The sequence below is a fragment of the Mauremys reevesii genome, linkage group 12 (assembly GCF_016161935.1).
Source record: "Mauremys reevesii isolate NIE-2019 linkage group 12, ASM1616193v1, whole genome shotgun sequence".
Classification (NCBI taxonomy): Eukaryota; Metazoa; Chordata; order Testudines; family Geoemydidae; genus Mauremys; species Mauremys reevesii.
In genome coordinates, this window is record NC_052634.1 from 48,243,426 (window position 1) to 48,260,851 (window position 17,426).

At 58.7% G+C, this 17,426-nt stretch overlaps 2 non-coding genes across 2 annotated transcripts; one reads left to right on the plus strand and one right to left on the minus strand.

Moving 5' to 3' along the window:
- Positions 1–13,478: 13,478 nt before the first annotated feature.
- Positions 13,479–13,552, plus strand: TRNAT-UGU. Its single transcript has one exon. It is a non-coding gene; the product is annotated as a tRNA-Thr (tRNA).
- A 3,657-nt stretch (positions 13,553–17,209) lies between these two features.
- LOC120376553 lies at positions 17,210–17,426 on the minus strand. Its single transcript, XR_005587411.1, has one exon. It is a non-coding gene; the product is annotated as a small nucleolar RNA U3 (small nucleolar RNA).

Sequence of the window (17,426 nt, forward strand, 5' to 3'; positions counted from 1 at the left end):
CCAATGATGTGATCTCAGTGTGTGTGGGTGTCCCTGTCCCTTCAACCCTTAACAATCCCTGGTGCGTGGGTGCGCTGGGCCCCATTATAATCCCCTCTGTCTTACCCCCAATGAGGGAGCCGGTGGATGTGGGTGTCTCCACGCTACTGGGGGTGTCTGGTGCCCCTGTCCCTCCGGGTTAATAGTGGAGTGTATGGGTGTCCCCCCGCCCGTTAAGGATCCGTGTTGTGCGGATGCCCCCGTTCTTCTCATTAAGAATGGTGCAACGGAGCATATGGGTGTGTCCCCCACCCCATGAACTAGCTCCCATGTATGGTTCCCCTGCCCCCATCCAGGCTCTGTGGGTGTCTCTGTTCCCCTTTTCAAGATCTGTGTGCAGGGGGGCGTCCCTCCCCCTGAGTCAGAATCCCCAGCATGTGGGTGCTCCCATCCCCCCTCCAGGCTCTGCGGGGGGGGGGGGTCTTAAAAGAGACCGTGTCTCACTGTCTTCCTCAGGCTACGCTGCAGGGGCTACTCACAGGCACAACCCCACTACTGATCAGCAGGGGAGTTTTGACCTGCTCTGTTTCCGACCTGGGCCGGTTCACCCCTCCTTAGGCAACCTGGAGACCCTGAGCTTCCCAGGGATCACCCTATTGATGCCGAGTTTAGTGTGGACACTCAATCGGCACAACCCCCTGCAGCCCAGAACTCCTGAGCTCAAGTGATCCGCCGGCTTCAGCCTCCCCAGGCGCTGGGATCAAAGGCACCAGCCACAGAGCCCGGCTTATTTTGCTGCCTGGCAGCTGGAGCTTTAAACTCTGCTTGTGAGCTCTGTGCCTTGGCCAGACGGGGACAGCCTGGAACTGGGAAATGCTCCTGCCTCCCCCTCCCCCCGTCTCATGTCAGGGTGCAGGCTCCTCTCTCCTCTCATGTAAGACCCCGGATGTTTCGGTGCCCCCCATCCCCCATCCAGGAGCCCATGTGTCCGGGTACCTCTGCCCCCCATACAGAATCCTGGATGTGTGGGTGTCTGTCCCTCTGCAGAGGATCCCAGAGTGTGGATGCCCTTGTCCCTCTCTAGAAGATCCTAGGTGTGTGGGTGCCACTCTCCCCCCCAGAAGATCTCTGGTGGGTGGGTCCCCAGGGTGTGAGTGCTCCCATCCCCCGATACAGGCTGGGGGGGGTATAACTGGCTCTCCCTGTCCTGCCCAGGCGGTGCTACAGCAGCTGTTCACAGGGGCAGCAACCCCACTGTCACCCTGCAGCTTTAACCTGCTCCAGGGGTGACCTGCTTCACCCTCCTGTGGGAGCCGGGGGACCCCGAACTGCCCAGAATCACCTGATTGATGCCGAGCTTAGCACAGACACCGGCTCAGCATGGCAGGGTGCTGCCCTGAGCCCTGACAACCAGCTTCCCTCCGCCTCCTGCTGCACAGCGAGGATCCCACGTGAGAACCTTTGTGCCCCACGTGTCCAGCCAGGTCCGTTCCAGCTCCAGCTTTCAACTCTGCTTGTGAGCGCCCATCTCCGGCTACACGGGGGCAGCACTAACGGCCTCATCTAAATTTGACCCTTCAGACCGCAGATTATAACCGAGCGGGCAGATTATAGCCCAGGAAGCCAAATCCTTCCCCAAACTGACAGCTGAAGCAGAAGATCCCCTTGGAAAGATCAGGAATTTTGCCTTTAAAAACAAGGAAAATGTGCATTGTTCTCTTCTGTCTACAGCGAGAGAGTGAAGAAACTCAATTGATTTCATTGACTGGAGGTTAAGAGGGGATTTAGTCACTGATTTTAAATACACAGTTTTAAAAATTCCCAGAGGGGGGAATATCTGATTTTAAAGGGTTCTTTAATTCACCAGACAAAGGTTGAACACGACCCAATTGGTTTGCAGTCAATGTCACAAAACGCCAACTGGAAATTACCATTTTTTAACCGTGAGGCTAATTATCTAGTGGAACAAGTTCTGCGCAGGAATTGGTTAAATCCCCATCACTGCCCTGTGTAAATGAAGACCGCAGCTCTTGCTGCAAGACACCTGGTGTGTGGGTGTCCCTGTTCCCCCTTCAGAACCTCTGGTACATGGTGCTTCCCTCCTCCCAGTTCAAGATCCCCATCATGTGGGTGCTCCCATCCAGGATCTCTGGTGGGTGTCTCTGTCCCCCACCCCAGGAACTAGCTCCCATGTGTGGTTTCCCCTGCCTGCCCCCATCCAGGATCTGTGGGTGTCTCTGTTCCCCTTTTCAAGATCTGTGTTGCAGGGGGGCGTCCCTCCCCCCAAGTCAGACTCCCCATTGTGTGGGTGCTCCCAGCCCCCCCTCCAGGCTCTGCGGAGGGTGTCTGTATAAAAAGAGACCATGTCTCACTGTCTGCCCAGGCTACGCTGCAGGGGCTATTCACAGGTGTGATCCCACTACTCATCAGCAGGGGAGTTTTGACCTGCTCCATTGCTGACTGGGGCCAGTTCACCCCTCCTTAGGCAACCTGGGGACCCCAAGCTTCCCCGGGATCACCATATTGATGCTGAACTTAGTGTGGACACCTGATCGGCACAGCCCCCTGTAGCCCAGAACTCCTGAGCTCAAGTGATCCGCCAGCCTTAGCCTCCCCAGGAGCTGGGATCACAGGCACCAGCCACGGAGCCCGGCTTGTTTCACAGCCTGGCAGCTGGAGCTTTAAACTCTGCTTGTGAGCTCTGTGCCTTGGCCAGACAGGGACAGCCTGGATCTGGGAAATGCTCCTGCTTCCCCCGCCCCCATCTCATGTCGGGGTGCAGGCGCCGCTGTCCTCCCAGGTAAGATCCCGGATGTTTCAGTGCTCCCATCCCCCGCCCAGGTGTCCGGGTACCTCTGCCCCCCATACAGAATCCTGGGTGTGGGGGTGTCCGTCCCTCTGCAGAGGATCCCGGAGTGTGGATGCCCTTGCCCCCCCCTACAAGATCCTGAGTGTGTGGGTGCCACTCTCCCCCCCTAGAAGATCTCTGGTGGGTGGGTGGGTGCCCCTGTTCGCCCTTACAGCATCCCTGGTGCACGGGGGCCTCCTTCCGTCCCAACTCAGGGGCCCCAGGGTGTGAGCGCTCCCATCCCCCGATACAGGCTGGGGCGGGGGAGGGGTATAACTGGGTCTCCCTGCCCTGCCCATGCGGTGCTACAGCAGATGTTCACAGGGGCAGCAACCCCACTGTCAACCTGCAGCTTTAACCTGCTCCAGGGGTGACCCATGCGGGTCGGGAGTGAGGGGCACCAGCAGAGCTGAGAGTCTGGAGTTCAGGACTAGGATAGCAGGGGCTGCGGGTCGGGAGTGAGGGGCACCACTAGAGCTGGGGGGAGACCAGGGGGCTGCAGGTCGGGAGTGAGGGGCACCGTCAGAGCTGGTTGACGCCTAAGGGGCTGCGGTTCGGGAGTGAGGGGCACCAGCAGTGCAGTAACTGGGGAGCTCAGCGAGGAATCGAGGGGGCTGTGGGTCGGGAGTGAGGGGCACCAGCAGAGCTCTGGGTCTGGAGATCAGGATTGGGATAGGAGGGGCTGCGGGTCGGGAGTGAGGGGCAGCAGCAGAACTGTGAGTCTGGAGGTCAGGACTGGGATAGCAGGGGCTGCGGGTCAGGAGTGAGGGGCACCACTAGAGCTGGGGGGAGCCCAGGGGGCTGCGGGTTGGGAGTGAGGGGCACCGGTACAGCTGAAGGAAGCCCAGGGGTCTGTGGGTCAGGAGTGAGGGGCACCAGCAGAGCTGTGAGTCTGGAGGTCAGGACTGGGATAGTAGGGGCTGCGGGTCGGGAGTGAGGGGCACCGGCAGCACAGTGACTGGGGAGCTCTACGGGAAGCCCAGTCGCTGCAAGTCAGGAGTGAGGGGCACCAGCAGAGCTGTGGATCTGGAGATCAGGATTGGGATAGGAGGGGCTGCGGGTCGGGAGTGAGGGGCAGCAGCAGAGCTGTGAGTCTGGAGGTCAGGACTGGGATAGCAGGGGCTGCGAGTTGGGAGTGAGGGGCACCGGCAGAGCAGGAGGGAGACCAGGGGGCTGCGGGTCGGGAGTGAGGGGCACCATCAGAGCTGGTGGACGCCTAAGGGGCTCCGGGTCGGGAGTAGGGGGCAGCAGCAGAACTGTGAGTCTGGAGTCAGGACTGGGATAGCAGGGGCTGCGGGTCGCGAATGAGGGGCACCGGCAGAGCTGGAGGGAGACTAGGGGGCTCCGGGTCGGGAGTAGGGGGCACCAGCAGAGCTATGAGGCTGGAGGTCAGGACTGGGATAGTAGGGGCTGTGGGTCGGGAGTGAGGGGCACCGGCAGCGCAGTAACTGGGTAGCTCAGCGGGGAATCCAGGGGCATGCGGGTCGGGAGTGAGGGGCACCAGCAGAGCTGTGGGTGTGGAGATCAGGACTGGGATAGCAGGGGCTGCAGGTCGGGAGTGAGGGGCACCACTAGAGCTGGGGGGAACCCAGGGGGCTGCGGGTCGGGAGTGAGGGGCACCGGTAGAGCTGAAGGGAACCCAGGGGTCTGTGGGTCAGGACTGGGATATCAGAGGCTGCGGGTCGGTAGTGAGGGGCACCGGCAGCGCAGTAACTGGGGAGCTCAGCGAGGAATCCAGGGGGCTGCGGGTCGGGAGTGAGGGGCACCAGCAGAGCTGTGGGTGTGGAGATCAGGATTGGGATAGGAGGGGCTGCGGGTCAGGAATGAGGGGCACCGGCAGCACAGTGACTAGGGAGCTCCGCGGGAAGCCGAGTCGCTGCAGGTCAGGAGTGAGGGGCACCGGCAGAGCTGGGGGGAACCAAGGGGCTGCGGGTCGGGAGTGAGGGGCACCGTCAGTGCTGGGGGGAACCAAGGGGCTGCGGGTTGGGAGTGAGGGGCACCGGCAGAGCTGTGGGGCTGGAGGTCAGGACTGGGATAGCAGGGGCTGAGGGTCGGGAGTGAGGGGCACCGTCAGTGCTGGGGGGAACCAAGGGGCTGCGGGTCGGGAGTGAGGGGCACCAGCAGAGCTGTGGGTCTGGAGGTCAGCACTGGGATACCATCCAGCCTGATGGTAAGCGATGCCCAGCTGAGCCCATGGCCAGTACGTCGTGCTCCACCCACGGCCGGGCTGGGAGCCAGGACTCCTGGTTCTTCTCCCCAGCTGTGGCAGGGCAGTGCAGGCTAGTGGTTAGAGTGGGGGTTGGGAGCCAGGGTATCCGGGTCCCACCGCTGGCTCTGGGAAGGGAGTGGGGGCCAGTCTTGTGCACCCCCTGGCTTGAAGTGGTTTCCATCCTGTGCAGGGTTTACAGGTTTGTTCACTGGCTCTCAGCACCTCCCACTATACAAATTGTCCCAGTGCCGCGGGGTCTAGTGGTTAGAGCCGGGGAGGCCGGGAGCCAGGCAGGGGCGGTGGGTATAAGGGGCCCGGGGAGGCACCTGGCCCGTGCTCCACCCAGAGGCCCTGCTCCCACTCGCCCTCCCCGCAAGGCCCCATCCTCACTTCGCCCTTTCCCAGCTCCATCCGGCCACATGGGGCCGTGGGAGAGGCCGGGGTGCAAACGGCAGAGAGGCAGGCGGGGGCCTTGGGGTGGGGGCGCAGAGGCCCAAGTGGCAGGGCCTCGGGGGAAGAGACGTGAGAGGTGGGCGGGGGGGGTCAGGGGAGTGGACCAAAGGGGGCCGGAGGGGGGCGGGTGGGCGGGGCTGACGGGGCGGGTGGGCGGGGCGGCGGGGGGCGGGTGGGGGGGGTGTGGGGGGCGTGTGGGCGGGGCTTTGGCAGGAGGAGGCTGAGTGGCAGCAGGCCTTGGGGCAGGGCCACAGTCCGGGCCCGCCCAGCCTCCCCAAGTGGAGGAGTCCCAAGCTGCCCATGGAGCCAGGACTCCTGGGTTCTATTCCTGGCTCTCCCCCAGACTCCCAATCTGAGCTGGTGCAGCCCATCTCGCCCTCCCTGGTGCCTCAGTTTCCCCCGTGTGAGACGGGTCCCAGTGTGAACGGCTGCAGCGCCGTGGAGAATCTCGTCCCTTCTCCTGGCGGCTCCTTGGTAGCCCTGGGGAAGCAGCCAACTGCTGCAGCCCCTGGCTCCCGTCTGGGCAGCCCGGGGTGGGGGTGGGATCTGGGCAATGGGAAGAAGGAATCCCCCCTGCCCCCACCCCACCCCGGGGACATGGGGGGAGGCTGGTGCTGCGGGGGCAGGGAGTCCTGCAGCCCTCGCAGGGGAGAAGGGGCAGGTTCCCGGCTTGGCTGCTGATGGGGGCGGGGTGGGGGCACTGCTGGACTGGGGCTCCCCTGCGGGGTGGAGATGGAGCACGGCCTGCTGGGAGCGGACGTCTCCTCTGGATGGGGGAGGGTGACACTGGCCAAATTGTGGGAGCCCTGTCCCCCCCAGACAAGGGAGGGGCCTCTCAGCCTTGCCGGCTCGTCTCTCTTTCACCAGGATCGGCCCAGCACCTGGCCTGGCCCAGACCCCCCTTCCTCCGCGCCAGCAGCTTCCCATTGTGGGGAGAGGAGCGGCCGGGGTGGGGCCTCTCAAGCCCCCGGGAGCAGGGCCGGGCACTGGGGGCAGAGGCTGCGATGGGGGGAGGGGGGTTGGAGCGATGTCGGGGGGGAAGCGCGGACGCCGGGGGGGACTGGGGCAGGCTGCAGGGAGGAAGTGTGGGGCCACCGGAGGAGCTGGGGGCTGGGAAGCTGCGGGGACACAGCCGGGGGTAGTGGAGACACCGCAGGGGGGGCTGCTCAACAGGCAGTGGGCAGGGGGGCAGGGCGGGAGCTCGGACAGGGGTGGGGGGGTCAGGCTATTGCGGGTCTCCCTGTGACTGGCACCAGACTGCAGGGAACCACCCGGCCGGCAGCGCCCCTGCTGGGGGGTGTGATCAGTGCAGCCCGCCCCCCCCCCGATGCACACTGCTGGGGGGTCTGGTCAGTGCAGTCCCCCCCCCCGCTGCACCCTGCTGGGGGGTCTAGTCACTGCAGCCCCCCCCCGCTGCACCCTGCTGGGGGCTCTGGTCACTGCAGCCCCCGATGCACCCTGCTGGGGTCTGGTCAGTGCAGCCCCCCCCCGATGCACCCTGCTGGGGGCTCTGGTCACTGCAGCCCCCCCCCCGATGCACCCTGCTGGGGGCTCTGGTCACTGCAGCCCCAACCTCACACTGGAACTGGGCGGGGAGGGCGGGGGAAGGTTTCTTCTCGCGCTCCCATTGGTCAGGGCTCTGCCTCCTCTTCCTATTGGCTGTCTCGGGAGGCGGAGTTTCCGAGAGGGCGTCACGTGGCCTTGAAGCGTTCGCGAGGCGGCTCCTGAGCAGCCCAACCCCGAGCTCCCCTCCCCACTGCCGCCCATCCCCTCCCTGCCCCGCCCCCAACCCCCTGAGCTCCTCCCCAGTGCCGCCCATCCCCAACCCCTGAGCTCCCTCCCCAGTGCCGCCCTCCCCTCTGCCCCTGCCCCCAACCCCGAGCTCCCCACCCCAGTGCCGCCTCCCCTCTCTCTGCCCCGCCCCAACCCCCTGAGCTCCCCTCCCGGTGCCACCCATCCCCTCTCTGCCCCGCCCCAAACACCCCCTGAGCTCCCTCCCCAGTGCCGCCCATCCCCTCTCTGTCCCCACCCCAACCCCACCCCGTGGTCCCTCCCCAGCGCTGACCATCCCCTCTCTGCCCCTGCCCCAAACACCCCTGAGCTCCCCTCCTGCAGTGCCGCCCTCCCCTCTCTGACCCCGCCCCAACACCCCCTGAGCTCCCTCCCCAGTGCGGCCCCTCTGCCCCCGCCCCAAACACCCCCTGAGCTCCTCCCCAGTGCCGCCCATCCCCTCTTCTGCCCCCACCCCAAACACCCCTGAGCTCCCTCCTCCAGTGCCGCCCATCCCCTCTCTGCCCCTACCCCAAACACCCCAGAGCTCCCTCCCCAGTGCCACCCATCCCCTCTCTGACCCCGCCCCAAACACCCCCTGAGCTCCCCTCCCCAGTGCCGCCCATCCCCGTCTCTGCCCCGTCCCCTAACACCCCCAAGCTCCCTCCCCAGTGCCGCCCATCCCCTCTTCTTCCCCAAACACCCCCTGAGCTCCCCTCCCCAGTGCCGCCCATCCCCTCTCTGCCCCCGCCCCCAACACCCCTGACCTCCCTTTCCTCCCTGCCCCCGTCCCCAAACACCCCTGAGCTCCCTCCCCAGTGCCGCCCATCCCCTTCTGCCCCTGCCCCATCATCCCCTGAGCTCCCCTCCCCAGTGCCGCCCATCCCCGTCTCTGCCCCGCCCCAACCCCTGAGCTCCCCTCCCCAGTGCCGCCCATCCCCTCTGCCCCGCCCCAAACACCCCAGAACTCCCCGATGCCGCCCATCCCCTCTTCTGCCCCTGCCCCAAACACCCCTGAGCTCCCCTCCTCCAGTGCCGCCCATCCCCTCTCTGCCCCTACCCCAAACACCCCTGAGCTCCCAATCCCCAGTGCCGCCCATCCCCTCTCTGCCCCGCCCCAACACCCCTGAGCTCCTCGATGCGGCCCATCCCCTCTTCTGCTCCCGCACTCAAACACCCCGAGCTCCCCTCCCCAGTGCCGCCCATCCCCTCTTCTGCCCCCACCCCAAACACCCCTGAGCTCCCCTCCTCCAGTGCCGCCCATCCCCTCTCTGCCCCTACCCCAAGCACCCCTGAGCTCCCCTCCCCAGTGCCACCCATCCCCTCTCTGACCCCGCCCCAAACACCCCCTGAGCTCCTCCCCAGTGCCGCCCATCCCGTCTCTGCCCCGCCCCTAACACCCCCAAGCTCCCTCCCCAGTGCCGCCCATCCCCTCTTCTGCTCCCACCCCAACACCCCCGACCTCCCTTTCCCCTCTCTGCCCCCTGTCCCCAAACACCCCCTGAGCTCCCCTCCCCAGTGCCGCCCATCCCCTCTTCTGCCCCTGCCCCATCATCCCCTGAGCTCCCCTCCCCCAGTGCGGCCCCCTCTGCCCCCGCCCCAAACACCCCTGAGCTCCTCCCCAGTGCCGCCCATCCCCTCTTCTGCCCCCACCCCAAACACCCCCAGGCTCCTCCTCCAGTGCCGCCCATCCCCTCTCTGCCCCTACCCCAAACACCCCCAGAGCTCCTCCCCAGTGCCACCCATCCCCTCTCTGACCCCGCCCCAAACACCCCCTGAGCTCCCCTCCCCAGTGCCACCCATCCCCTCTCTGACCCCGCCCCAAACACCCCTGAGCTCCCCTCCCCAGTGCCGCCCATCCCCGTCTCTGCCCCGTCCCCTAACACCCCCAAGCTCCTCCCCAGTGCCGCCCATCCCCTCTTCTTCCCCAAACACCCCCTGAGCTCCCCTCCCCAGTGCCGCCCATCCCCTCTGCCCCTGCCCCCAACACCCCTGACCTCCCTTTCCCCTCCCTGCCCCGTCCCCAAACACCCCCGAGCTCCCCTCCCCAGTGCCGCCCATCCCCTTCTGCCCCCGCCCCATCATCCCCTGAGCTCCTCCCCAGTGCCGCCCATCCCCGTCTCTGCCCCGCCCCAACCCCTGAGCTCCTCCCCAGTGCCGCCCATCCCCTCTGCCCCGCCCCCAAACACCCCAGAACTCCCCGATGCCGCCCATCCCCTCTTCTGCCCCTGCCCCAAACACCCCGAGCTCCCCTTCCTCCAGTGCCGCCCATCCCCCTCTCTGCCCCTACCCCAAACACCCCTGAGCTCCCAATCCCCAGTGCCGCCCATCCCCTCTCTGCCCCGCCCCAACACCCCCGAGCTCCTCGATGCGCCCATCCCCTCTTCTGCTCCCGCACTCAAACACCCCGAGCTCCCTCCCCAGTGCCGCCCATCCCCTCTTCTGCCCCCACCCCAAACACCCCTGAGCTCCCTCCTCCAGTGCCGCCCATCCCCTCTCTGCCCCTACCCCAAGCACCCCCTGAGCTCCCCTCCCCAGTGCCACCCATCCCCTCTCTGACCCCGCCCCAAACACCCCCTGAGCTCCTCCTCCCCAGTGCCGCCCATCCCCGTCTCTGCCCCGTCCCCTAACACCCCCAAGCTCCCCTCCCCAGTGCCGCCCATCCCCTCTTCTGCTCCCACCCCAACACCCCGACCTCCCTTTCCCCTCTCTGCCCCCGTCCCCAAACACCCCCTGAGCTCCCTCCCCAGTGCCGCCCATCCCCTCTTCTGCCCCCGCCCCATCATCCCCTGAGCCCCCTCCCCAGTGCCGCCCATCCCCTCTGCCCCCGCCCCAAACACCCCCAGAGCTCCCCGATGCCGCCCATCCCCTCTTCTGCCCCTGCCCCAACACCCCCAAGCTCCTCCCCAGTGCCGCCCATCCCCTCTCTACCCTCCCCCAAACACCCCCGAGCTCCCAATCCCCAGTGCCGCCCATCCCCTTCTCTGCCCACGTGCCCAACCCCCGAGCTCCTCCCCGATGCCGCCCATCCCCTCTTCTGCCCCGCCCCAACACCCCCAAGCTCCCCTCCCCAGTGCCGCCCATCCCCCTCTTCTGCCCCCGCCCCAAACACACCCCGACACTGTTCCTGGTTTTGGGAGGGGAACAGGAGAAAGGACAAAAGAAGCAAGAGACGAAGAGAAAGGAGGGAGGGATGGATGGAGGAAAAGGTGAAACAAAAAGGACAAACCCTAATGTCCCCAGTGATTTTAAGGGACAAAATCCCAGGTACGGAATAAAATTCTGCCTCCTTAAGGTCGTGTTTTCCATGCCTAAAATTCAACTGTCACCAGATGGATCAGACTGAACAGGTTTCAAACCTCAAGGAGGCTCTTACCTTCTAAACAGGGACGGCTGTTTTCTAGTAAAATCAGGAAAAGGGAAGGAGAAAACTCGAAAGAGGTTCCTCCTGGCGCTCACGTCCATGAACCCGAATACTCCCTCAGTCCTCAAAGAGAGACCTGGAGAAGGAGACTTGCTGAAGCAAAGCCACAGGGGTCTCTGAGGTTTCCCTGGCCCCTCGCCCCTGTCCTGCCTGGCTGATGTCAGCATCTCTCTGTGAGATCATCACCTCCCCACCACCTTTGACCAATAGTCTGAGGTCCTGCAAAAGGCCTTTGTGATGTCACTGCCACACCCCTCCCTTGCTGGGCTAATGTCCTGCCCCTGGCCAGGCACTTGGGAGGTTTGAGCTACTCCCTGTGGATCACCCCACTCAAGGAGCGTTCGTTCTAGGCAGCAAGCCGGCTAGACAGGAAAACATCAGACGCTGCTCCCAATGCTACACTCAGTTTTTCAGAAATTGGTCGACTTTATGACCAGAAGAGACCGTTAGAGCATCTAATCCGACCCCCTGCATATCACAGGCCTCCTGAATGACACAAGAGCTACTTTTGGGGCAAACACATTCCAGAAAACCATCTAGTCTTCATGAAATGACATCAGGAGATGGTGAATCCACCACTTTCCTTGGTAGCTTGTTCCTGTGGTGAATCATCCTCGCTGTTGAATATTTGTGTCTTATTTGTAATATGAATTTGTCTCTTTTCACCTTCCAGCCACTGGGTCTTGTTATGCCTTTCTCTGCTCGATTAAAGAGCCCTTTTATACCCAATCTCTTCTGTCCATTAAGGCCCTTCAACACTTCAATGAAGTCACCTTTCAATCTTCTTTTGATAAGCTAAACAGGTTGAGCTCGTTCAATAAATCACTAGAAGGCATTTTTCTCCAGCCCTCAGAACATTTATTGGCTCTTTGGTCATCAGATTCCTGAACTGCAGCTGGATGTGGCTCTTGTTCTTCTGCACAGCACAGCTCCTGGAGAAGAGGGATCTGCAAATGTACATTCGTATGATACCTTTGTTTAACTGATGAAAACATAAACTAGACACTTAGAGGATTGGAACTGATTTCAGCTGATGGACAATGACAGATCAAACAATGTTCCTTCTTGCAAACAAAAACCGTCTCAGAAACTCAGAACTCCCTTGCTTTAAATAAAATGTCTAAATCCCAGATTTCTTAAAAAAAAATTCTCTAGTGCTGTATTTCTTAGTTTTTATCTCAAAAGGGAACATCCTCATCATCTCCCCCAAACACCCTGGGACCTGCCCAAATTATTAAAATACCCTCAACCCGAGCAAGGCCAGAGCAGTGAACCAGAGCTAGTGTCTAGGTCAAGCTGTTCTGAAGGAGGCAACTCAAACATTTTCTCCCTGCTTCCCTTGGCAAGGTCTGACTGAGAAAACAAAATTCCCCAAACTGAAAAATTTCTGCTGAAAAACTAATACTAGTCTGGTTGGGGACTTTGGTTTGCAAGTATTATTGTTATTATTCTCTTCTGATTTCTGAATCAGTTCAGTTCAGTCTTTGTCCTCCAGGTGTGTTTCCAGCTGCTGAGTTGTGGGGGAGAGAGGCCAAGTCATGATGTCTCTTCCCCTCTTTCATAGTTTCTTCCAACTTGCTAGGAAGCTCCTTTGCTACGATGTGAGTCAAGCAGTGTCCATTGTCGCTGTGCTATCTCAGAGAAGCCTGCATTGTACACGGTTCCTGGGCTAGTCCTTGGGAGTGTGGATCCCTTCAATGGGCCAGCAGCGAGTCTGGCTTCTCCGTTGTCGCACCTGAAAGGCTGGTGGGGGGCATTTCCCAACCTCATAACATATCTCAGTAACGCACACAGAGCAAAACTTCATAACTTCCCAATCAATGCGAGCACACACAATCCAACAAGATATTAATGTTCAACAGATCAAGACTTTTGAAATGATACATCACAAGGCAGACTTTCAGCAAACCATGTCATCATTATATGAGAGTGGTGAATATGGGGCTTCTAAGTGCTGCTCTGAGCACAGCGTGCCACACCTGGGCTTACATTGCAATGGAGACGTACCCTTAGAGTCCATCTCTCCTGGGATAAAGATGGCCCACACCTGACTCTCTGCCAATCCCCACTGGGCCCTGACAAGTGTTGTTCGTGTTTGTATTCTATAAAGCAGAGGAGCAGATGAAGTTTTGCTCCCAAGGTTTGTGTGTGATTCTTTGGACAGGTCTACACTACAAAATTAGGTTGGTGTAATTACATTACTTAGGCTGGCAATGCAGTTCTATCAAGCTAATCCCGGTTAGATAGTGGCTCAGCTGTCAGAACTTTCTGGAGCTATGAAATGGGAGGGACCCAGCCTCTGTAGCAGGAATGCAGGGCAGGTGAGTTTACGGCAGGCATGGTGGGATACTGGTGGAGACCAGTTATGGTGATATAATGACCAGCAGCATTTACACTGACATTTGTCACTTTAAGTTTGCTGCAGAAAGCTCTAGGCCTCTCGTCGAGGTGGTTTTATTTTGTCACCAAAACAGGGCAATTTTGTCGCCAGATGTGGCATTGCAGTGTGTGCACCAGCCACAAGCTGCCGACCGAGGGAGCGTTGTGTGTTTTTCACACACCTGAGCAATATAATGATACTGAAGTAACCTTGTAGTGCAGACCTGGCCAAAGACTCTCTCTCTCTCTCTCTCTCTCTCTCTCACACACACACACACACACTTACTTGCAAGGAAAACCTCACCTGCTCCTCTGCTTTGCAGAATCCAAACACAAGCAAAGCTTTTCAGGCCCCGGTGGGGATGGCAGGGAGGCAGGTGTGGGCAGAGACTGTGCTGTTGCCACAGGCACAAGCAGGCACCATGGCTTAGCTGGCTAAAGCACCTGTCTTGTAAACAGGAGATCCTGGGTTCAATTCCCAGTGGTGCCTTATTGACTAACTCTTGGGTAACCTGGTATTGGTTACTGTGGGAGGACAAAACACAGAGCTCTTTGGTCCAGCCCAGTATAGTTGTTTAAATTACACTCACAGGCACTGATAACAGACTTACTGAAAGTTTGGGAGTTAAGAGCTGATAGGTCAGTGGTCCAGCCTGTCACAGATGATCCCGCTTCCTCTGGGACAGGGGCAGGTCTGGGCTCTCACACAGAATGTCTCATTGTGGCTGGCAGAACCTGTGGGCGGCTCATTTAGTTTACACCGAGGGTTGAGTCCTGCTTTGTGCACCGTGTGTGAGAATGAAAATCCTAAACCGCCCTTTGAAATAACGAATGCAGCAGGACGTGTTATTGTCCCTGCCCCAAAGCAGACAGACCAATGGAGAAATGCCATTGAGTCCAGGGTAATACTCCACTGCCGTTCTACCTTGTTTGCTTGCTAAACTCCCTCCCAACCTTGAGGGCTCCCAGAGCCCGATATTGAGCCTGAGCCGAGATGTCTACACTGCAAATTTACCACCCCCACGGCCCTAGCCTGGGAGCCTGCACTGGCACAGGACAGCCATGGGTGTTTCATTGTAGTGTGGACATAGCCTGGCATTATGTCTACACTGCCATTAACACACCCAAGTCACTATTCTCAAACCCTGAGTCAGTTGATTCAGGCTTGTGGGGCTTGTGCTGCAGGGTTATAAAATTACAGTGTAGACACTTGGGCTTCAGCCCAGCCTCCGAGACTCCACGAGGGGTGAGGGTCTCTGAGCCTGGGCTCCAGTCTGAGCCCCAGGAGCCCAAATCAGATCATCCAGGCCAGCCGGGCCACAGGGATTTTGTCACAGTATAGATGCCCTCTCAGGGTATGTCTACACTGCAATGTAAGCCCAAGGTTAGTAGAAGTCATGTCAGCAGCCCCAACACATAAACATAAACCACGAGGGAAAGTCCCACCCCCAAATAAGCTGGGCAGGGTCCTTCTCCCTACAGCTCGTAAATCCGGCAACCAAAAGTCCTTTAACATGAGCCATCCCTGCTCTGCACCCCACTCACAGCTGTTGTCCTTAGTCAGTGCAAGCCCAGAGGTGCCTCTGTAGAGTTCACCTGCCATCCTGGGTGGAAAAGGAGAGAAATAAGAAGGCACCATACTCACTATGCTGTTTAGGGATTCACTCATCCCTCCACAGCCACTCTGTCCTAACATTGGTCTAACACCTAAATTTTAGCATTGACAGCCAGACCCTGGCCCACTTGGCTTTGGAACCGGTGTCCCCTGCCTAGCAAGTGCTATTGAATTGAGGGTGAGTCCTTCAATCGGGGTCTGCCAAGCACAGTTGTGCTGCCCTTGGTTCACACAGCAAGGATAACAACCCTTTATTTCTCCTGCCCCTGTAACATGAAGACTGGGAATCCAACACCAGCCACAAGTGATCATTTCGGCAAGCAACCCAACCTATTTCCAACATACTGTAAAATCCGCATGCAGACTCATACACGAAACCTTGCAAGAAAATCTTCCTGAGGGGGTCTGAAGCACCTGCTGCTGGAGGGAAGGAGGGAGCCATCGGTTGGGATTGAGGAGCAGCGTGAGGCGGGGGGGCCTGTGGGTTGGGATTGAGGGGCACTGGGAATAGGAGGGGGCTGTGGGTTGGGACAGAGGAGAAGGGTGAAGAGGAGCAGGCTCTGGTTGGGAGTGAGGAGCAGTGAGCATAGGAGGGACTGAGGGTTGGGATTGAGGGGCACTGGGAAAAGAGGGGACATGGGTTTAGGCTGAAGAGCATCTTCATTTGGGGATCCAGCAGGAAAGGGGAAGGCAGCAGGTGATTCTAATTCCTTAGGGATATTCTGTGTGTGTGTGTGTGTGTGTGTGTGTGTGTGTGTGTGTGTGTGTGTGTGTGTGTGTGTGTGTGTGTGTGTGTGTGTGTGTGTGTGTGTGTGTGTGTGTGTGTGTGTGTGTAGATACACAAGACAGGGGAGGAACATGCTATATGCCCAGAGGCCTTTATTCCTCCAGGCTGCAAGGACAGAGGGGCTGTCAGGAAGTTGCCCGTTCAAACCCACACAGAAAAAGGCCCTTCTGAGGAAAGGGAAAATCCTGCAGAGAAAAAGTAACATCAAAGAGGACATGAGAAAGACAGTTTAAGATCTTCATGAGTAGTTTATCACCTGACCATGGATTTGAACTGTGGATCCCCAGATTAAAAGTCTGATACTTTACCAACTAAGCTAGTCAGGCTCATGAAGCACAGGAGCAAGTTGGTGCAGAGGAGAAACTAGTCAAGAAAACAAGAGCAAGAAACAATAGGGGAAACCTGCTGCTCTCTCTGGCCCAGTCAACACTACGAGTTTATATCAAAACGTCTGTTAGTCTATAAGGTGCCACAAGACTCTTTGCTGCTTCTACCAACTGAGCTAGCCAGGCTCACATAGGAAAAGTGCAAGTTGGTGCAGAGGTGAAGCTAGTCAAGAAAATTCTTGGGTGAGTTCCCAAAGCCTGAAGTGTCAAAAATATTGTCACGGGTGGTTCAGGGTATATGTTCCCCCCCCCCCAAAAGCAAACAGAAAAAAATTGTTTCTCGCCTTTCTTCAATGTCACCGTATGTCTACTGGATGCTGCTGGCAGACACGGTGCAGCAGCGCTACACAGCAGCATCCCCTTTCTTTCCCTTCCTGAGGGCAGATGCTATGGGAGGACTGATATCTGTCATTGTCATCCCGTGAGTGCTCCTGGTTGGCCTTAGTGAGGTCGGCCAGGGTGCTTGGCAAAATGGGAATGACTCCCAGGTCATTCCCTTCTTTAAGCTTTGTCTAATGGAGATTCAGTCCTGCCTGGAATATCATAGCAGCTGGAGGCTGCCCTCCCCTTCCTGCCTTTGAATTCTACTTGCAGAGGCAATAAAGTCAGTGTTGTTTCAAATTCCTGCATTCTTTATTACTTCATCACACAAATGGGGGGATAACTGCCACGGTAGCCCAGGAGGGGTGGGTGAGGAGGGAAGCAATGGGTGGGGTTGCTGCAGGGGCACCCCCTAGAATGACATGCAGCTCATTGTTTCTGCCCGATGTCTGGGGCTCTGACCTGGAGCAGCCATTTGCTTCTCTAGTTCTTTAGTGCTTAGTGTGGCCGCGTTCACTTGATTGTTTCCAAAAACCGGTTTCTGTAAAATCGGAATAATCCCATAGTGTAGACATACCCTGACACAGCTTTAGAACCCTCTACCCACTATACGGCCAAGAGACAGCAACTCTCAGATCCTGTGTGGATTGTCTGATGGGCTTGGGGCCAAGAGCAAACTGCGTACCCCCTGCCAGAGCAGGAGAAGTAAAAAATAGGGGCTTCCCAAAAAAAGGGAAGGGAAGAAGAGAGAAGCAAGGGCAAAAGGAAGAGAACGTGCAGACACAGGACCCTACCTAAATTCTGAAATAGATTACAAGAAAAAAAGAGAGAGAAAGCAGCATAAAGAAAATTTAAAAAACTTTCAGTAAGAACTGAATTAGAAACCTTTAAAACACCAGTTTTCACACTACCTTTACTTTTCTTCCAAATTCTACTAAAAGAAATTAAGACTTGCCACTAAACAACAGCTTTAAACAAGTTCAGATAACAGAAAAGAAAACCAAAACATTTATTTTTAAATTTGTTTTATAAGGACTAACCACTCAGTCTGTGTTCTCTTCCTAACAGCTTCCTAAAAGGAAAGCAAGAACAGTCATCAATAGCAGACAGCAAGTGCCTTAAAGCAACACTGTCCACTCACTTCATGCTCAGAAAAGAACACTTTAACTCCTCATCGTGGTTAGCAAGGTCAGACACTTTCAACCACAATTCTCTAGTTACAAACTATAGAAATGATCCCTGAAAGTATAGTCTT